This window comes from Eubalaena glacialis, chromosome 16 (genome assembly GCF_028564815.1).
Source record: "Eubalaena glacialis isolate mEubGla1 chromosome 16, mEubGla1.1.hap2.+ XY, whole genome shotgun sequence".
In the NCBI taxonomy this organism is placed as follows: Eukaryota; Metazoa; Chordata; class Mammalia; order Artiodactyla; family Balaenidae; genus Eubalaena; species Eubalaena glacialis.
The window spans coordinates 15,498,642-15,504,722 of NC_083731.1; positions in this window are offsets into that span (position 1 = coordinate 15,498,642).

Consider the following 6,081-nt stretch of genomic DNA (forward strand, 5'->3'; position numbering starts at 1 on the left):
AGTTGATTATTGTCTGCATGTGTATATCTTTCCCATTATTTTATTTCAACTTACTTATATCATTATATTTGAAGTGAGCTTCTTATAGATAGCATATAGTTGGGACATTCAAAAAAATCTATTCTGACAATCTCTGTCTTTTAACTGGTGATTTAGAACACTTACAGTTAACGTAATTATTGATGTGTTCGGATATAGGTCTATCATTTTATTGTTTTCTGCTTTTCTATTTTTCTCTGATTTTAATTCCTTCGTTTCCCCTTTCCTCTTTTTCTTTTTTTTTTGGAACATTTCTTATTATTGCCTTTTAATTTTCCTATTGCATTTTTGAAAAAAAAATGTATAGTTTGTTTTTTTCTTAGTTCTTATTCTAGGGATTACAGTATAAATATTTAACTTTTCAGTCTACTTGGAACCACTTCATGTGGAATGTAGAACTCTTTACCACCATGTTACCAAAACTAATTAACCTTGTTCTGGAGATACTAGCAATAAGGAGTAAAAATGAGAGGTAAAAAAGGGAAGAAGAGAATTTAAATGATCGTTATTTGCAGATGACATGATTGTTTATCTAGAAAGTACAAAAGAACCAACTAGAAAGTTATTACAACTGTTACGGGATTTCAGTTGGGTGATTGAAAGAAAAATTAAAATACAGAAACCAACAGTCTTCACATGTAAAACAATAGCCATATACAACATATAATGAAAGAAAACATTAAAATATCTAGGCATTATCAAGAAATGTATAAGTTCTATATAAAGATGTCTTTAAAAAGCGATTGACAAACACACACTCATATTAAAAAAATAGAAAGGTATTTCATACCAGTTTCATGAATCACTATGGAAGCAACCACAGTTCAGAGAGTTGATGACATGCTTGGCTAAGGAGCCAAAAGGACAAGCTACCATCTGTGAAATTAACATCCAACATGTTAAGGAAGTCAAATCCCTAAGTTGATACGGAAATTTAATACATCCCACTAAAAATAGTAAACAGGATTTGTTTTTCTTTTGGAAAAAAAAAGGATTCTAAAGCTCATATGAAAAAATTGGCAAGAATAATTTAAAAATTATGAAAAAGGAGAGTATTAACAGGAAATTATCCCTATCAGACAGTAAGGCATATTTTAAAGCTACAATAATTAAAACAGTGTGGTATTAAACCATGAATCAACAGTTTATTGAAAAGGCTTAAAAGTCCCCAAATAGATTAGCTACAAATCAATAAATAAAAGGTGGATTATACAATATATGATGTTGCAATAAGGGGGCAACCATCTCAAAAAAATTAAGTTGTATCCCTAGTTCACATTTTACAGCAAAGTTAATTCCAGGTGGATCAAAACTTTAAACATATTTTAAAAAAAAGACTGTTAGAAGAAAATATGAGGGGTTTAAACATAATCTCCAAGAGGTAAGGCTTTTCTACCTATGACACAGGTAAAACACAGAGGCCATTAAAAAAAAACAACTTTAAATTCTACCTGTATTTTAAAAATCTATAAGCTCAACTGAGCTTCAGTGTGCAGAGTCTTTGTTGGGGTTTCACTACATGGGCATGATAGAGTCTCTCACTGACCACAGGGTTGAACTTAATCCCCATCCCCTTTTCCCTCCCCAGAGGTCAGGCTGATATCACTGTGACTCAAAGCCCCAACCCTCTAATCACATGTTTGGTCCTTCTGGTGGGGTCAGCTTTCATACTGAGTCATCTCATTAGCATAAACTATCAGTTTCCACCATGAATAACAAAGACACTTCTAGCACTCTGGAAATTCCAATGATTTAGATCCTAGAAAGTGGGATGGGGGGGTGGGGAGCAGGACAGTCTGGGAGTAGGGGAAGAGGGCCAGGCAAATTTTTTACTCCAAGAGTTAAGAGGCTATCTGTTATAGCAAAAGGCTGGAAACCAAGTCTAGTAACAAAGGACTGATAAAAAAAATTAAGATTCATTCATATAATGGAATTCTAAGCAATCGATGAAAAGATGGGGCAACTCAGTAGGTAGGGATACAAAATAAACTGCTGAATGTGCAAAAAACCTGTATGGGGTGCTCCAATCTGTGTTTCACATATGTTTATATATACATGGGGCCACCTCTAGAAAAATATACAAGAAACTGGTAACAGAGGTTGAATCCAGGGGAGGGAAATAAGTGGCTGCAAGGACTTACTTTTTTACCCTTTTCAACCTTCTAATTTTTGTACAATCAATGTACATATATTACCAATTTAACAAGAATAAAACATTAACAATGTATTTGAACGTTTCTATGAGGGTTCTGAACATAATTTATAATTTAATCTTTGAATACTAAGGGCTATTGTCATGAGCTATATTGAACAATAAAGCTCTAAGTGTCTATCGAGGCACACAGGGCTGTTTTCACCCACACTAAATGACCCCAGGCTGCTGTGATTTGAGTGTTAGGGTCATTTTTAGTTTTTCTTTCTCCCAGCTGCTTCTGACTACTGTCAACATTCCTTCCTCTAGCTAACTTAAACGTCTTTTAAATTGGTGCTTTTAGTGCGGTAGGCTAAAATGCCAGTCACATGGTCCCAATACAGTCTATTTAAAACAGAGGGAAACTGGCTCTTTGACAACTTGAGGAATCCTCTTAAAATTGATGAGCTTTAGAGGTTAGACTTTATTTAACAACTACTTGACCACTCAAGATTTTTACACATTCTCAGTTCCATATAACTTAATAAAGAACAGCAAGGCATTATTGAAGTCACTATATAGGAGGTATTGCTAAATACATGTCTGAAACTTTTTCAGAATTGCTTTTATCCATTCATTCAAAAGTATTTTTGAGCATCTAGTGTGCACCAGAGAATGTTCTAGGTGCTAGGGATACAGCAATGAACAATACAGACAATGACCAAACTCCCTCAAAATTTACATTCTAGTTGGGGGGAGAGAGGCAACAGGCAAAGATAAAGCGGTACTATAAAGAGAAAAGAAAATACTGTAATAGAGTGATTAGAATGGGGAGCAGCATTAGATAGGATGGTGTATCTGTCGGGTCTGTTCAGAAAAGGAAAACCACTAGGATCTCTCTCTCTCTCTCACACACACACACACACTCCATTTTTAATATATATAATAAGGGATTTATTATAGGGATTCTAGGGGGCTATTCCTTTTGTGTCTGGCAAGTGAGAGGGAAGATGAATGTGAAGCGGGGAAAGCAAAGACGCACTGGGACCTGCCAGGATGAGCAAAACCTATGGGAATTGAGTGGAACTCATGAGAATGGACTGGACGTCTCCACCCTCGAGAATGGGGTTGTCCTGCACAACCCAGCACGCTTTGTCATAGAGTAATACACACATCTGGCCCAGGAGTCAGAGAAGCTGAAGGAGGTGACCCAGTAGGAGCTGGTGTTCTGTGGACCTGGCTGCTGGCCCACAGACCAAGAAGGTGAACCAGCAGATAAGCAATAACCTGGCTGAGCAGCAACAGTGCATGCCTTGCTTGGACCTTTCGATTTTAAAAAGAATCTGGATCCGGCTACTTTACTTCAGCCCGCTAAATCTTCCTCCAAACATCTCTTTGACCCATGCTATTCTGGAATTATGCAGAGGTAATTCTGAGAAACATATCTCCAGCTTAGCTACGTTGGCCTCATATAAATCCACCACAAATGGTCAGAGGTCTCTGAAAGATATCTGAGCTGACACTTGAAGGGTGACGATTCAACCATGCAACCACATCAAGCTTTGGAAGAGAATATTCCTGGCAGAAGAAATAGCTAGTGCAAAGGCTCTGAGGCAGTGATATAAATGAGGTATTTTTGGATGATGAGACTAGGGCATGGTGAGAGGGAGAGTGGTACGAAATGAGATCAGAGATAAGAGGGAGGGACCAGATCACCGTGGGGCCTTGTAGAACATGGTAACGAGCATGAGTCACTTTTTTCTAAGTGCAACGAGAAGCAAATGGAGAGTTTTTAATAAGACAGCAGTAGTTTGATCTGATTTACATTTCTAAACTATTTTAAAATAATTTCAAATATAAAAGGCATCGGGTTAGCACAAAGAACTCCATCATCCAGGTGACTTCCCTTTGCTTTGTGGAGACTGGGCTGTAGCGGGCAGGACCACCCCTTCCACAACTCCAAGCTTCTTGCTCTTCTATGTAACTGTCACTCCTAGAGCACAATGTGCATGATGCCCTTGGAGTTGTGCAGAGAAGGCACCCAAGTGTGGAAGCAGCAATATTACAGAACTACTGCACAAGTTCAGTTTTCACATCTCATTGGAAAACCAATCTCATTATTTTAGTCTCAATTCATAAATACATGTTGGAACAAAAATTGGTATTACCTCTTCAGATCTAGTCTCAAATTTATTGGCTATATCAAATCACTTCTCAAAAACAAAGAACCTTAAAGATTTGACACCACTGAAGCTATTTAAAGTGAACGTGTCATAAATTCTAGATTTCCAAAGAATTTCCAGAGAATATGCATAGCCGCCTAAAGGAAACATGTTGAAGGGGCCAATGTTTATGCTGACGTATAGATTCTAGTCTCCTTGTGTTAGAGTTGGCCTTAGACTTGTATATCTCCCATTTTCATCAGAAATGGCTTATTTGACTTGAGATCATGAAAATTTTTCTTAAAGCAAGCTCTTCTGCCTGGATTATCTCTCCCTGCTAGCAATACTGTCTGGCTGAAAGCCAGGTGTTCAAATATTGAGGATACAGAGATAGTCAAGTTCATTTCTGATTTTCAGCACAATTCCAGGTTTAATGTTAAAAATCAACAGTTAAAATTAACTATGGATAGCCATTCATTCTCACTAAAATTTAACACAACATCTAATAGGTACTAATTAAATCATGAGGGTAAAGTAGAAAAGTGAAGGAAAGTCAGGTGACTATGGGGAATCATTTATCCTCTCTCTTATATTCAGTTAAAGGGGAGTGTGCTTACAGCACTAGAGCTTAGGGATGAGTGTGAAGGGCCTGATGCACAGTAAGCACTCAATTAAATAGGGGCTAATATTATTATACATGTCAATAAAAATAAACACCACTATATATATACCTTCCTAAAAGAAGAAACAAGATGCTTCTGGAAAAAAAAAAAAAAAGCTCTCGAGAGACCACTCATCTTCTTTAAGAAAAAATGTAAAAATATCAATAGATTTTTAAAAAAGCATTATCTGACAGAGAAAGAAAAGTAGAAAACTTTTGATCTTTAATTAGCGTTTGCAGTATACACTTATCTTTCCGTAATCTGTGGTGACAGATCTCCATGTAAACATTCAGAAAGAGAAAAAGAGGGGACACTGTGTCATGACTTATGAACTATGAATTTTGAGCTCGGATTACTAACCTTTATTCACAACTGCCTTATACATTTATTAACTGTTTTTCTTCATTTAACAATGGCTCTTGAATAACAAAATAAATTATCAGCAAGTTCAACCATAACTTAAAAAATAGAGTAAAAAAAAATAGAGTAAAAAAAAACCTGTTCAAGTCTCATAAATGCAAGCACAGTAATATATTTCATATATGTTGATTACAGTTTCCATGTTCTTTGTGTAAATAACACAAAGATTATTCTCCTCCCACTGTTGCAAGTTCACAAAATTTATGAAAAGGCTTCACTCTTTTTTTTCCCAGCTCAATTAACTGTACTTCAGTTGAACACAACAGATAATAACTGGGGTTATTAGTGAGATGTGGTAAAAGAAAAGGTCATGACCACTCAGAAGAACATGTAAACCTAAGATATACCTCAGATTTTCTAGTCTCAATCTGTAGCTCTCACTTATGAAATAATTTACAAAGAACTGTTGATGATTTAATGAGCAGGCTGAACTCTGTCGTTCTGCCATTTTGCTAGTCATGAACACATGTATTTTCCCTTTAAAATGAAGCAGAATACTATTCATTTCCAATGAGACTAGATGTAAGGGAAAAACAAAGACAAAATCATAGATATTTTTAAGTTGTGCTATGTTGCTTTAACTATTTAATTTTAAAAAGGTTAATTACCAGATCAGTGCACCACCTCTTGCTTAAAAACATAATACCTTTGCAAGTAGATAAAAAAA